This window comes from Watersipora subatra, chromosome 6 (genome assembly GCF_963576615.1).
Source record: "Watersipora subatra chromosome 6, tzWatSuba1.1, whole genome shotgun sequence".
Classification (NCBI taxonomy): domain Eukaryota; kingdom Metazoa; phylum Bryozoa; class Gymnolaemata; order Cheilostomatida; family Watersiporidae; genus Watersipora; species Watersipora subatra.
In genome coordinates this window covers 796,291-813,217 of record NC_088713.1, presented here as the reverse complement: position 1 = coordinate 813,217, position 16,927 = coordinate 796,291, and positions in this window count along the sequence as shown.

The window sequence follows — 16,927 nt, the reverse complement described above, 5'->3', positions numbered from 1 at the left end:
ATACACTTATAGCAATATTAGTTCTTTTTGTCTTCCATTGTTACAAGTTACTAGTATTAAATAATTTTCGGTTCTCCTTTGTTTTTACCAGCAGCATTTTTCTTCTTCTCCAATAGAATCATTGCATCAAATATTTTGATAAATAACATAACATAAAAGTCAATGCTATTATTGTTAATGCCATGATTGGTTGCACACTTGTATTTAAAAGAATTGTTACAAATGTTATATACATCTGATTCATTACAGTTATCTTGTTCGTTAATATTTTTTACTTATTTTCAAAAAGGCAAAGCGAGAAGTAGTTTCTGTTTAAGACCCAGTTAATTAGGTCAAAGGTCAAAGCCTTAAGTTTAAGTTAATCAGGTCAAAGCCACTATTAGAGAGCTAAGCAAAAACGGTAGACTGGCATACTAATTGATTTGTTCCTTCATCATTGTTGATATTTCTCTCGAGGTCTCACAAAGTATGATTGAGAATTAAGGCCACATTTTGAATATAAGACTAATGACTAAGGTCATTATTTGTGTCAGATCTTTATAGAAAAAATATGTGAAGCATTTTTTTACAGCCTTTTTAGCCCTGCTAATTAGCAAGATCCTCTGAACACTCTTTTATTGGATATGCAGCGACTTTCTTTTATATTTACTTAAGTAAAACTGAAAAAAATGAATCACTTTTGTCAAAAAATGAAGATAATTGTCTTAACTTAAAAGGAGAATATGAGCATACATGCACATGAAACAATGTTAGTAACAAAAAACACTGACCTACAATAGTAAGCAAACACTGACTTAGTAAACAAAATACTAATTTTTACAAACTTTTATTTGTATAAAATAACAGTCATAGTTAAGTATATACATGCCTACCCATAATCTGCATCTCAGACATGCCGCTATCAGTAAACTTCTTTCAGTGGTTCCCTTTCTAGTTGTGGCCGTAAGTTTCAGCATGCTATCGCTTGTTCATCAGTTTCATTAATTCCTTCATCAGGCATTAGAAAACTTCTATTTCTGAGAAGAATGATCAACAATTGCTTTTCATTTACTTTTTCAAGTAAGCATTCATTCAATATTAAACCCTTTCATAGCGGTATTTGCATTTTATGCGAAATTTGTGGTCAGCTGCGGTATGCACATTTTTGCGAAATTCCGAGAAATTATGAAGTAGCTTAATTATATTATTCTTGACAAAATAAACGACGATTATTACGACTTTTATTGTATGACCAGTGTTGTTATAAATCTTCTCTATAAAGTTAGCTTAAATTCATAAAGCAATTAAAATTTTTATTTGGAAATTTCCAACTTAAAAGCGAAGAATTTTTTTATGTTTTAACTATTCAGCGTTATTATGGCTTTTGTAAGTACCTCCTGAAATAGGAAAAAGACTACTCATGTTGATGAAATTATCACAAATTTAAAATTTAGTGATTACACAGACAATTGTAGTAGCAGCACCGACTCTAATCGTGGTAAAATTAATAGTTTTGCAAGAGTGAGGAACATTGTGGAAGAACGTTTCAGCTTAGTAGTGATAGTAGCTTCACATAGCTTCCCCAATGCAGAAAATATAGTTACAATGCATTTTTTTGCATAGCTTTCTTTTTTAGATTGTTCACAAAATAATATACATCCGTATATAATACAAATGTTTTAAATAGATTCAGTGCTGGGAGATTTCTTATCATCATCATCCTCATCCTCATCATCATCCGTAGGGAGATGTCTTCTCGTATCGCAGTATCACACCATACGATAAAAATGAAACTTTATGAAATAGCGGCCTTAAACAAAGTTTATTCATCCTGAAATAGTTTGCAATAGTTTTATCCCAGTCACTGGATAGAGACTGCAAATCAAGAATGATACTATCCACACTCCATAAAAGTTTACATTAGCTAAAATAGTAGATACTTAATAACTTCTGGGCTTTAGGCCGATTCCTTTTTCTGTTTCCGATCACTAATGAGCTATTGCCATAAAAATTAAACAGATGCAGTTGTCAGAAGGAAATCTTGTTTATTGCTGTGCACTATGTGTTGGTTCCTGCGACCAACACGTAGAGGCGACTAGGTCGGCTTACTCTACCGGTCTGCATTCACCCTTCACAGGGGCTGTGTACTGGTTTCCCGTGACCAACACGCAGAGGCGACTAGGTCGGCTTACTCCACCGGTCAACATTAACCATCGTACACAAGGGATTGCACCCAGAGGGGTTTTATACTAGGTCGAAAAGGTCGACCGGAGGTCGATGAGGTCGACAGTGTTTTTACACGCTTATCCCCACAGCACAGTCCATAGACTAGGTCTTTGGAGGTAGCTATATGCCTGGGGTGGTTCTGGTATCACGCAAAGTAGCAGAAAGAGTATGGTTCCAAATGCACTGTATATATTGAACGAACATAAAGAGCCGAGGCCCTGCCTTAAGTACATCAGATTATGCAAATGAGATGCTAAGACCAGCCTCCCTTAGGGGCGTGGTTACAAAAGGATAAAAATGGAACATAACTCCAGTTAGAAATTGTACAAGAAGGATAGAAACTTGGTGTTCCACCACACACGCCGCCCCTATAGACGGCAATCGGCTATAATAAAAAAAAACAAAAAAAAGATTAAACTACAAAAGAAAAACACAAACAAACTAGAATACACTACAAGATAGGGATAGTCAATGTCTTTAACGGTATTCGTGTCGCAATCTTTCACTTGGTCGACATCCGATCAGCCAACTCCTCCAGGCGACGGGCCGTCCGTCTGAGGCTAGAGGCCTCCTCTCGAAGGGCGTCCACCGTGGCTCGAGGTCGGACATCTCCCAGTCGGCTCCGGATGCTCCCGACCGTCGTTAGCGTTTTCCTGGGAGCAGGTATGGGTCTCCCCTTTTTGAGCGGACTACATTTCCGATCTATCCGCTTTTCCTTTCGGGGGAGAGGGAAAGGGTGCCTGCGGTCCTCTCCTCACAGGTGGCTTCATCTTAACCGGACCATAGGGCATAGGTTTCTCGAAGGCCGGGGGGTTGACCAATTGGACCTTCCTGATCCATGCGGGATAGCTGGCGCGGTCGACCTCGTAGATCTTAACGCCCGTTCCACCGTGGGCTTTCCGGATCTCCACGCCCTTCATCCTTGATTGGTGCTTGGCGATTGTGTCCCTCGAGGTCGAATTTCTCCCGCATTTGCAAAAGAACCTCGTAAAATGTTGTGCAATGTGAATCCGGCGCCGTCGGGGGGTGGATAATGATTGCTGGCACAACGGACAGTGGACACCGTCTTCCTGACATAGCTTCATTATTTTCCTGGTCGTCTCCTCTGAGACCCACTTGGTCGGTAGGCGAGAGCTCGGGGAGAAATCTTCCTTCATCGAGTCGGAATCCATACCATCCAACGTTTCATGGATGGTGTAGTTCCAATGGAGTCACTAACTCCGATAGTAGGGGCAGAGCTCCGGTAATTGGAGAAGCTTCCTTAATGGTCTCCTTGATCACTTCCATGGCTGGAGGGTGTAAATATGCGTGTGTGTGCGTGTCGAGCTGATAACAAACAGTGAGTGAACTTTCTTTGGTTTCCAAAATGGCCGCCCTCTGACCTTGACCCCTTCTGGCTTCTCCTGATTGGACAGTACTGGTGTCGTAATCCGCTAGATACACAGGGGCCTTTTTTATTCGTTGGGGCCGCGTGGTGTTTCCGGTCCCAGTGGTATTAGCCTGGACTCCTTCATTCCCCGTAGCTCTTGCTTCTTCGGTCGCCAACTCGCAGCCAGTGTCGAGGCCAGCCCTCGAGTTAGAGTTGTGTTCACCTGGAGAGACCAAAAAATCTTTGCTGGGGAGCCGAGGTGGTTCCAATCTTCCCGGCGATTGTGGTGTTGGTAAATCTATTAATCGACTAGGCAGAAGTGATTCGGAAATAACGGCATCTGGATTACCGTTTTCTCGTGATACTCATCTCCGGGTGTAACCTCTCATGTTGGGACGTCGGGCAGGTTCGACTTCAGCTGGGGCTCGTCCTTGTTGCACCGGGCTAGGGCGACAGAGCCTTAATCTTCCTTTGGCCTGAGTGGATCGCTGTCCATATCTTTCTACTTCGTACGTATGATTTTCGTGACTCCTTAGTACGCGATAGGGCCTCACATACTTGGCCGCTAATTTCGGATTTTCCTCTTTTCTTCGCCGCTTGCTTAGCAACCATACGAGGTCACCCTCATTGAACAGCGGAGGCTCTCTCACATCGGTTGATACAATTTCCTTCTGTCTATCTCGGAGGAGAGTATGAGCTTGTATCAACCGGTCGTGAACAGTCTGGACATACTCGTGTGTGCTCGTAAATGACTCCAACCTATTTCCATGCAGCAATTGGTCAGGAAGACGAAGCTCTCAACCCAACATCAAAAAATTTAGTGTTTCCTTAGTGGCGGAGTGCGGTAGCCCTCGCAGCGTCCGCATGATCTGTGGCAATAATTGATCTCAGTCCTCTTGTCCTCTGCCCAGTAAAAGTGCTCGTAGGGAGTCACCCAATACTCGATTGTTTCTTTCAACCACACCATTTCCTTCGGGGTGGTACGGAGTGGTCCTAGATTTGTCGACTCCCCACATGTCACATAGCTCTTGAAACAAAGAGGACTCGAATTGGCTCCCCTGGTCGGTGTGGATAATTTCGGGCAGACCGAAGTAACTGAATACTCTTTCATCCAAGACTTGGGCCACCGTTGGGGCTGTAGCGTCAGGGATAGCTAGGGCATCCGACCACCGAGTGAAACGGTCAGTGAGTACCAACACCCAGCTATTTCCTCGAGGTGTCTGAGGTAGGGGTCCCACTAAATTGACTGCTAGACGTTGCCATGGCCTCCCAGCGTACAACCGTTGTCGATTCCCGGAGGTCCGGGCCTTTCCCGTCTTAGCCCGCTGGCAAACTTCACAGGAGAGAACTGCCCTCCTGATATCTCCAGTCATGCCCGGCCAGTACCAATCCAGCTGGACGCGCATCAGGGTCCTTTCCACACCGCAGTGAGTTTGTTCGTGGGCCTTCCACAGGATCTCCTGTCGCAGAGTTTGGGGGCATACCACCACCACCCTTTCTCGCCCATTCTGAATGAGATGAAGGGTCAATACACCTGATTCGTCAATCTGGACCTGATGGAACATCCGGGCCAACCGCTGCAACTCGGGGCTGCCTACTTGTAATACGGCCTCTTCGATTCTTTTCCGGTTCCTGACGGCCTGGTAAATTATCCCTAGGTCGGTAGCGGGTCTCTGTTGCAATGCTCGTACTTCATCTAGTGAGATTTGCACTACTGTCAACAATTTCGGGACCTTTGGGGCAGCTGGCGGTGAGAGATCTAAACTCGTGGCCCTAGCGTCTGATTGTACTGCAACTTGGTTCACTGGTACGGTAGTTTCCCGATTTGTCCCTGGGGTACTAGCGAGTCACACACTTGTGACCTAGTTGGCCCCCAATCCCGCTTCTCAATGGCGGCACACTGCCGGCAGTCGATGCACTGTTGTCGACTCAACCCATTGGCGTTACCGTGCTTAACGCCTTTTCGATGGATGATTCGATACTTGTGCTCGGCTAGGCTCTCCAACCACCGGGCCACCTGGCAAGAGGGTTCCTTTCTCCGGTGCAGCCAAACCAAGGAGGCATGATCTGTCCGGATAGTAAACTCTCTGCCATATAGGTATGGCCGGAAATGTCGGGCAGCTAGCACGACTGCCAGCAGCTCTCTTTTAGTCGCGCAGTAGTTGCGTTCGGCGGGGGAGAGGGTCTTGCTATAGTAGGCTATAGGTCGCTCCTTGCCTTGCTGGACCTGGGATAACACAGCCCCGGTCTCTACGTTACTAGCATCGGTATCGAGTACGTAGGGTAAAGAGGGATCAGGATACGCCAGTACTGGAGCGTGCGTCAGTGACCACTTGAGCTTAAGGAAAGCTTCCTGTTCATCTTCCTCCCACTTCCAGGGGACCCCCTCGCTTGTCAACAAGGTGAGAGGTTTGGCGATCGAGGCGTAGTCAGGTACGTATCGGTGGTAGCACCCAGTGGTACCCAAATACGATCTTAACTGAGTCGCATCCTGTTGTGCTGCCCATTCACTGATGGCCTGAATCTTCTCAGGGTCGGTAGCCACTCCAGTGTCGCTGACTATGTGGCCCAGGTACTTGACTTGGGTCTGGAACAGACTGCATTTAGAGGGCTTCAATTTTAACACTGCTTGCCTCAATCGTTCCAAGACCTCTGCCAGCCTAGTTACATTACTAGAGAAGTCTGCCGACATGACGATGATGTCGTCTAGGTATAGCAGCAAAGTTTTCCAGTGTAGCCCTTGGAGGACGCGTTCCATTAGCCGCTGGAAGGTAGCCGGAGCGGAGGTCAGCCCAAAGGGGAGCACCTTCCATCTCCATAATCCACTGTGTGTGGTGAATGCTGACCGTTCCTGGGCCTCGGCAGAGAGAGGTACCTGCCAATACCCACTCATCATATCCAGGGTACTGAAAAACCTGCTGCCGGACAAGGCATCTAAACTCTCGTCAATCCGGGGAAGGGGGTAGGCGTCCTGGCGAGTGACACTATTGAGCTTTCTATAGTCCACACATAATCGCCACGCCCCGTCCTTCTTCCTCACCAAGACCACCGGAGAGCTCCAGGCCCCGTGAGCGAGCTCAATCACGCCTTGTTTCTCAAGGGCCAAAACCTGTTGCTCGATTTCGGCTTCTTTCTCATGTCCTACTCGATATGGGTTGTTGACGGATGGGTTGTGCCTCTGGGAGAAGGGGGATTTCATGTTGTACCAGGGTGGTACGCCCCACGTCTTCGCTTCCTTGGCTGAACACATCCGCATAACGAACCAAAAGATCTTCCATCCTTCGGTGCTCGGTAGGGGACGAGCAATGTGGCGCCGCTTGTTGGAGCAAGTCCTGCATGTGGGGGGGGGGGGCACGCTTGAAGGAGAAGGGGGATGTTCCTTAGGAGTCTCGACATCTTCCTTTGCTGTCCAGGGAACCCCTATTTCGTCCGGCCCTACTTCAATGTATTGTCCCACAATCGTCCCTGCCGTCACGCTGACTGGATGGTCGGTAGGATTCATGCAGCGGATGGCCACTCTCCCCTTTTTACCGGGTTGATGTAGGCTGGCGGCCACCATATAACTGCTTCTTACTCCCTCGATTAACCCGACTGGCTGATAGGATGCGGACGTGAGACGCCCAGCAACTAGGACCTCGGCTCGAGGGGGAAGCGTTGTGGCTCGCATTATCTGAACTCCACTTGTCAGGGGTCGACCCTCTCTGTCAGTGCAAGTCAATTTCTGCCCATTTAACACCAATGTGGGTTGCTGAAAATTCATCTCACAGTGGTGGTCGACCAAGAATGGCATGCCCAGGATAGCATCCTCCTTCAGGGCACACACCACTAGAGATACAGTGACTTGGACACTCCTGACTCTGACTGGGAGAGTGATGAGTCTGTGAAATTTCAGCCGTGTACCATCTGCCATCCGCCCATAGTCTTCTCGAACCTCTAATCGGCTTTTGACATCCTTGGGTAAGCGCTCAAAAACATGTCATCCCAACAGATTAGATGTGCATCCGGTGTCCACGAGAAACTGGACGGGCTGCCTCCGATGCGACCTGGCAAGAAATAGCTGCTATTATGTGGCTTCCACAATTCATCTCCATGAGTTCGTCTGGCTTCGCTCATTCTCTTGGGGTCTTTTTTGGAAGGCCGAGACGGCTTTGGCCAGACGTATATTTCTTCCTTGGTTTCTGAGGGTGGGAGACCTGCACACTCAAGTAAGGGCTGATACTGGTTATGTAAGGGAACCGGTGGCGAGCAGGGGGGGAGCCTGTATCGCCTAGTCCGTCGTGGCCGTTGCCACTGGCCTTGCATTGGTATAGTAGATCCACAGTCAGTACTTCCCCCTACTGCTGTGGATGGGAACCGTTTCCCGACCTCGTGGCTTGAGGTGGTTGTCTTTGGATAACTTGAGGGCACCGGCGTTGTACATGCCCTGTCTGGCCGCAGCCCCAACAGTTAGGTTCCCTTTTCTCCGCTCCCCGTCGTCCCAATCGGTTTCCTTCTTTTAGTCCATCTGTTAACCCTTTTATAGCCAGTAGGACGTCATTCAGGGTGGCTGATGGAGGATCCGAGTAGATGGGGGCGACTGTAGCAGGGGTAATCTCCTCCTCCTCCCCTGTCATTACTATGGGTCGAGCACCAGGCCGAGGAAGAGTGGGCTGAATTTGCAGGAACTCATTCCCTGCCTGCACTGCTTCCTCTAAGCTCTGGGCTCTTATTGCCAAAAGATGGCGTTGGAGGTGCGTGTTTCCTAGAGTCAGGGAAAATGCATCCACGGCCATGTTAGCTTGGTAGGAGTCCGGAAGGTCAGCGTATGCTATCTTCACTAGACGCTCCATCTCCGTTGCGTGTTCTTGGAGGCTAGTCTTTGGTTCCCTCTTGAGGTGGAGCCTACTCTTAGCCTCTCTCGGGGAGAGCCCGTACTTGGTGCGTAAGGCCGACAAGATGGAGGCAGGTGAATCTCCTCGACTACAACCTCTGGCCCCCTCTTTCAATGTCTCATGCAAGTGGAGGAGAGTGGCCTTCTCATTCCACTCATTAGCTTCTGCAACCTCTTCGAACTGGGAGATGAATAGTTCCACATCTTCACTCCCATCAAATTTCGGTGGCTTGAAGCTAGTCTCCCTCTTAGGCATTTGTAAGGCTCTAGTAATAGCCTCTGTCAGCTGACCAATCTGGTCGACCTGTTGAAGCTCTGCCTCAGCCAGATGTCTGGTAGCACTCCGTCGGCTGTTTGGCATGGTTACAAAGGTTGTCTTAGAAGTCCGTGTTATAGCAGTCAGATCCCACTGCTGCCACCAGTGTGTCGGTTCCTGCGACCAACACGTAGAGGCGACTAGGTCGGCTTACTCTACCGGTCTGCATTCACTCTTCACAGGGGCTGTGTACTGGTTTCCCGTGACCAACACGCAGAGGCGACTAGGTCGGCTTACTCCACCGGTCAACATTAACCACCGTACACAAGGGATTGCACCCAGAGGGGTTTTATACTAGGTCGACAAGGTCGACCGGAGGTCAACGAGGTCGACAGTGTTTTTACACGTTTATCCCCACAGCACAGTCCATAGACTAGGTCTTTGGAGGCAGCTATATGCCTGGGGTGGTTCTGGTTTCACGCAAAGTAGCAGAAAGAGTATGGTTCCAAATGCACTGTATATATTGAACGAACATAAAGAGCCGAGGCCCTGCCTTAAGTACATCAGATTATGCAAATGAGATGCTAAGACCAGCCTCTCTTAGGGGCGTGGTTACAAAAGGATAAAAAGGGAACATAGCTCCAGTTAGAAATTGTACAAGAAGGATAGAAACTTGGTGTTCCACCACAACTATTAGTGATGATGTGTGTTATTAGTGATGGGCAGTGCAAATGGATTTCAAAATAAGCTACAACACTTTTGAGAATTGCACTGAAACAATTTAATAACATGTAAAGCTTGACTCACTAAAATATGACTATCAAAATTATTTAGCCTTTCAAAAAATTGCAAAATTTCTCACTTCCATTCCGAGTTCATTTTGGTGTCAAGGCGTATAACTAGCCGGATAAGTCTCATAAACTGAATAGTTTGAAGTCACTGAACTCGGTTTGTAAATCAACTAGATGAAATTCAGTTTTAAAGACTATAAAACTTGTTGGATATTATTTTGGGAGCGGATGATGTAAGTTATCTATTCAATATCCTTTAATCGGGGTCTAACATTACAGGGAATAAGTGACAGAAGTTAAAAAAACAGGCATATTGTCAGAATCATGCCACAAACATTAATAGAAGGGTAAGAAGGGAAAGATATGAATTAACTTACACTTGTTGCACATTTTATAAAAATACATGAGACAGAAAATTTAAAATATATAGAAATTTATTTAATGTCTTTTGAGTTTTTTGCCTGTAATAATGTTGAGGTAGCTTGCAGACTTTTCCAATGTATGGAATATCGCACTAAGAGATTTGTACATAAACTAAAATGCGATGTTGGGTAGGACTAGCGTTTAAGACTCTCCTTTCTCAGCTAACTCGCTTAAAGTACTAGGGAAGAACTTTCAGGTTCAAACTGTTAATCAATTACGCTGGGAAGTATGCAAAATATTTCAACAATTGAAAATTTCCGTGGTAGTAGTTTGAGGCTTACAACCCGTGTCTACAGACCACTCTCATGAGTTAATAAATAGTATTAGTGTTTAGATTGTGAATTATGAAAGGTCTTTGGATATTCCCACTGCTGGTAGTTAGCTGCTGTGTAGATGAGGCCAGCCAAGAGAGTTGCAAGTAGGCTTTATTGTAATAAATAGTTTTAAACATACTTATAATAATAAATATAGTTTGAGCATGAAAAATTTTGAATTTTCCGAAGCTGTTTAATTTTTATTATCCATTTAAGTAAATATTTTCAGTAGAATACAGTTTACTCAAAATTAATATTTTACGCGAGTGTAAAATACTAGAAGCTATCTGCATTGAGCCAAACATAAAGTTGCACACATTTTCTGATTAGTTCCCATTATTTCTTGTCAAGACAATGAAAATTTGTTTAGCTAGTGACAAAGTAGCATAAATATAATCCTGGCTAGAAATGAACCAAGCTTTAAAACTTGAATGAAATTCAAAAAGTGTTGCACTTTTAAAAATATTGATCTATAAGGCTTTTGTTTTACTGAATTAACAAAAATTTATGTTGGGTGTCATTAAAACTTTGAACCAACAATGTTTGTGAAACAGAAAATTATTTCAAAAAATGTACTTGATTTAAGGAATTTTAACATTTTTATTTGACGATGGCCTTTGGTGGATGGCTATGTTGTTAGCCTTTTATCAAAAATAGACCCCAGGATTTTCGATATTGCTTTTGGTCGACTACTGAGTCGGCCATGAGACCGAGGGCCTGGTCTTGACAGCCCAAAATGTCAATAAATGGAACCAGGATGAGCAAACAAAAGCAGAATGTCTAAAAGTCTCACAACCTGCAGTTGATTATATGTTTATTGTAACTAGAACTCTAACAATATATATTTGTGAACTATATATTGTTACTGCCTTTTACTCGTTACAAGTCGCCTCTGTACTCTAACTTGGGAGACATAGTCTACATGAAATAGGCTTGGGAGACGTAGCGACCCTATAATCACAAATGGGTAATACATGTAGATATTCCATATAAACTCTAGAAAATGACAGAATGAAATATCGGTGCAGATATATCAGATTATGTGTACACACCTGGACCTTTACTTCAATCCAAGGTCATGGAAGCCAACTATAAAAAAAAAGGTTTTCAAGCTAAACATCAAGCAAAATTGGTTTGATTTCACTTTACTTTTGTATCATCAAAACACAAATAGATGGTAACAACAAAGTAATAATTAAACAAAAACAAAAATAATGATTGAAACATAAATAAAAATAAGCTGTGTAGCTAGTAATTCTATTTGATATAGTTTACTATTATGTAAAAAATCCTTTGTAAATAACATAAAACTGACTTTTAACGCACGATGCACTGAAAAAAAGACAATCTTTTCAAATTTTACAAATCTTTTCACACTTTCTAAATGCATAGCTTCTAAATTTTCTGCTTCATATAAGTGTACTAGGAACTTAATAGTGTATTAGAGCTGTATAATTCTTAGGGTTTAATATTGTTGTTGATGATACTGTTATGCTCAAGCTCGATGTTATGTCTAAGCTCAATTATATTACTACATAAAAATGACCATTATTGCGCTCAAAATCATCAACCAGCAGAAGTAAATGTAGGTGTTTTAAGCATAACTCTTTTTTTTTGGAAAGCAACGGTTATAACCAGATATTTTAATCAGAAATGTACTCTTTTTTATTCTTTCATAGTAACTATTTATTTTAGTACTGAAATGACCGCAGACGGAGATTTGGCAGCAAGTTTCACCATCGGAGAGGATAGCTGTCCCGACTATAAAAAAATCCGGTGCAAATTGGTGTATTACAAAAGAGATGATTATAGGGATGTTGTTAGAGTTGAAAATGGAAATTTCGGTTGCGTCACTTATGATATGGGACCAATCTTACGTTACGTAAGTTAAACATTTAAATAAGTATATATCTAGCTTCGTCAAATTCTAAATCAGAGTTTCTTTATGCCTTGATGTTGTTGTTGAAACTGATAAGTTTAATGTAGCAATGAACTGTTCTTCTCATTTTACTGCTACAACAATGTCTGTAAAAACGACCACTTGTTTTGTAAACCTGTTTTGTTAGAAAGACTAGTGCTTGAAGTAGTTCTACTGCATATCAAGGTTATAATAATAATAATAACATGTTTTTAGTAAGATTTCTCAAAGCGCTTTGGTTTTTTTATCGCTTAATTAATTAAACCTCTAAAAACCACATTGTAGGTTTTAGTACTTTTATGAAATATATGATGTTTTAGCCACAGCAATTGAACTTCTGTAAATTTTCACTGCCACGGATATTAATAAAAAATCTGCTTTTGAAAAAACAACTGAGCAGGCCATTAGAGGTCGAATCAAACTAAACGAGCTGCTTTTCCGAGGCCAGTTAAACAGGATGAATATGATTGATTCTTTGATAGCAAATACAGCCCTGTGTAAACTTTTACACTAAAATATACATATTTCTTCCATAAGAACTTTTCTTCTATAGTAACATGTAATCTTTCTTCTAAATTATTTTCTCTCCTACCTAAGAAATATTGTGCATCTCTTGAAAAGTCTGGAAAGTTGCTTTTCAAACATAAGACAAAGTATTATTACATAAGCTAGACAAAGAGACAAGTAGACACATATTTTTGCTATTCTAACAATATCATGTTCTATCATTATTCTGCAAAAATACAGCAAGCCAACCAAAAGCATACTTTTTCTAATCTGCTTTTGAAGAAAGTGAAAAAAAATTGGGCAGTACTTTGAAGGGCAAAATAACACCTAAAAACTACCAACTAGTATGCTAATCACTACAGAAAGCCATTTAAAAAATTTAAAATAGTGTGAATTCTAAAATATTTTTATTATTTGAAAATTTGTTTGCATATTTGAGTTTTAGTCTGAGATGATAAGAAAATACTATTTAGCAATGATGCGCAGTGAATGTGTTTTTGATTGTAAATATGTTTTAGATCAACTGACAACTCTAGGTACTGTTGTATTGAAAGTAGGCCTACCTGGTATCACAACATACTGAGATTTTTATAACCTTTCCAAGCAATTCTAACTAAAAAAATGATTCATCAACATTTTATAATTTCCTTCAATATTATAATATAGCACTTTATGTCTCACTAAACTATTTCAAATTTATTGGCTCAGATTGTTTATTCATAGGAGCAAAACACAGGCTAACAGTTTTTAGTAGATGGCTACCATATGTAGCTAATTGTGCTAATATTACTTTCAAATCGAATTGTTTGGGCAAAAAAGGGATTTATTGTTAACACAAAAATGATTTTGTGCCTGGTCTTCAAGAGTATGAAGGAGACAAAAACTGATTTGTGCAGTTATGCAACCACTTCTCAAAAAATACATGTAGGAACAACGCATTAAAATTACACAAAAAACATTTTAGCATTTGCTAAAACAGGTTTGAGTTTTATAACAAGTTCAGGTTGGTAAATTCATAACGAGCGCATCGCTAAGCTGACTTTTATCCTTTTAGCTAAAATTCTTGCACTCTCAATGGCTTCAAACTACTTCTCAGAAAATCATAAAAGCTTTTAGTGCTGTTTAATCGGTCATGTGGTAGTCAATTACCAGGGTCAGAGCGTGGCTAAAGGAAATGGCCAACGCTAAGGCAAACTCAACTGGGCCGAGCTCTGGCTTGGTAGACAAGACAGTACATTTTAACACCACATAGGCTGAAATTTAATCCAAAGAATGATTTTTGGGCCCACCAATGTTGTATATAGGTCAAGCAGCGCATGGTTTCTATTGACCATTGACATGTATTTTGATATAATCATGCAGCCTGTATAATGGATAGGCAGAAGGGGCTACCACACAGAAAGATGCAGGAGGTGAAAAACAAGGTAGGGCCAGTTCAAATAGAAATGGATGTTCTATGCCTAGTAAACGCTAGCAGCTACTGCCTGCTTGGTCAGGCTGATCAAGATTTGCCAGAGATTCTCTTGTTGGGCTATAATGCAATGCAAAAGAATTGCAAGCTGAATGCAATCACTGAACTAGATGCTTAGCCAGTTTTTTTAGTTTGACGGCAGCCTTGACGCTCTCCCCAGCTGCAGATTTCTCAACACACTAGACCTGGTCACTGGCTACTGGAAATTGCTGCTGAACACTGTTGCACAAAAAATATTTTTTGCATTTGATACTTGTCCCAATCTGTAGAAATGGAGGGCCTTGTCATCCAATCTCCTTTTTCTAACAGTTGTTTTGTAGAGCTCGATGAAGCGTATGTTGAAAGTTTTGTACTGAAAGACTTTGCTACTCTACCTTGAAGACTTAATCATCGGTGCTCTAAACTTCTACACACCTAGACCGACTAAAGGAATTACTCCAGTAACCGAAGTTAACAGGACTATAACCTAAATCAACTAAGTACGAGTTGTAGTAAGCATTCAAGAGATTGCTACTAACCATGATAAGAAATTGAGTGATCAAGAATGGCTAACCACCATAAGACTAAAATACCGCAAAGCGTCCATAGCTTTTGGAAGCTATGGAAGCTTGGTATAGCAAAATACTACAGTCAGTAACAGTCCATGCTATGATCTACAGCAGGGCTCTTGCATTGATGAGTTTGAAAAAGTGGGAACTACACATGCTGCAAAGAGAAGCAGATACCCTGTGAAGAGCTGAAGAAACCAATTATTTGCACTTTTTTTTGTTATTACAACTTGAGTCAGCCATGAAATCTGGACCTGAATGCAAGCTGATATAGATTAAATGCATTGCCTTTCCAGGTGCAGGAAAGCACTGAGAAAGTCAATACATATTTACATAAGACCTTTTTACTAGCTGAGATTAATTGTTGTGTCACATGGAGAGAGTTATTGAAGAGAGTTATTTGCTGCGATCAAAGTCTTGTCTTACTTTACTTCTATAATCAAAAAATCCCAATTTAAACCGACCATTTCTCGCTTTGCTGGTTTTGCAAAAAACCTCAAATAAGTTGGCTAAATTGTTAAAAATCTTTGAGAAGTTCCAGTATTCCATAAAAACTGTGTTGGCCCACACCATCCCAATGCCAATGAACTGAGCAAAAATTCCTGGGAGGATAGGAGGCAGTACAAACTGATTGAGCTCAAGATTGGTGAACACAATAAGATAAAGCTCACTCTGGAAAGCCAGACCACTTTTGATGGACTCGATGAACGTTCAACGAATACATCAGGAGCCATCAAGATCGTACGCAAAGCGATCGTTTAAATTGGCTAGCATGCTGCTATTAAGGCAGTTCATGGTTGACTTTGGATCTATTGAGCATAATTTGGATTTCTGTGATACAGCTTGATTGAAGACTCGAAGTGACGCCAACAAAAAGCTAGCCCAGATGCAAACTATAGAAGAGATTTATGTCCACCATGTACCAATCAGTTTTTTGAGCAGAAAACCTGAGTAAAAATCAGCTAAAGCTGGAGAGCCAGAAACTTTGGCAGCTGCAGAGAAGCTAGCCATGCTTTCGAATATGACCAGATAAATTGCTGGAAGCCCAAATATTCTCCTACATCAAGCTTTGTTAATGTGAGGTCCGGCCATCAACCATTAGAGAGACTATGATTTGGCAAACACGTTGTTGCTCACTCTTATGTAGAATTTCTGACTGGCGACCATTGACAACCTGATAAGGAAGCTGGTTATGAGTGATGCAGTATGCCAGGCAGCTTAGCATATTGGGACAAAGACAGCTAGTGGTAGAGAGAAACTGTGCAACACACCCTGACAGCAAGCAGACGTGAACTCAGTGGCACCACTAGTGACAAAATTATTACTAACTAAATTGCTAAATAAAGTTTATCTCAAAGGAAAAAAGTATATTGTCATTTGCTCGATTGGTTATTATACTTGTCCAGCTTAGTAGTAAAATTAAATGCTTCTTTGTTTACATTATCTGTGATGGTTAAATCTCTGTCAAATAACTCAATAAAGTCAAATGTGTTTGAAAATCTATGGTAACACACCATTCATAAAAATTGTCTCCTCTATACATAACTTAATGAACATGCAGTTTGTTTCATACTTACATCTTTACTGGGTAAAATAAGTTACTGTAAAAAGTGTGTATAAATTAAATGTAACATCTTACTTGCTTTTTTGTTGGTAGTATTTTGGGTTGCGCTTGTTAGAAAAGAATATCATATAAAATAACATACTAATATAATATAATTCATAATATTTATATAATATAGCATTTTAAATTGGATCACGACTAGTTGGCTATTCACAGATACTCTGTACTCTGTGAGCAATATAGCAAATGGAGTAATACTATGTCTAGTATTATATAGTGTCTGAAGTAATATTGGTCTTGAATTTGTTTATTTATACATTTCTTTCTTACCTCATATATATTTGGGGTGACAATTTTTTTTAATGTATTAAAAGTTATTTTTGGCAGAAAAAAGAAGATTTACCTTCATTTTCAACTACAAATTCTCCTATCTGCTGAATAATATAATTTTTTAAAGGTTAATGATTCATTTTATTTCTTTTGCCAATCAGCTTTTTGAAATTTTATATTTTAACATGCACCAGGCATGATATAATTGAGTTGAATCAGGAGAGAAAAACTAAGCAACTTTTTAGTAGCTTGATAATATTTTATTGTAAATATCGGCCAAACCTTTCGAATGGTGGTTAGCGCATGCGTGAAAAAATCTCATTTTGTCTTTTTTTTTACCAGTGAAAATATTTCAACAGAT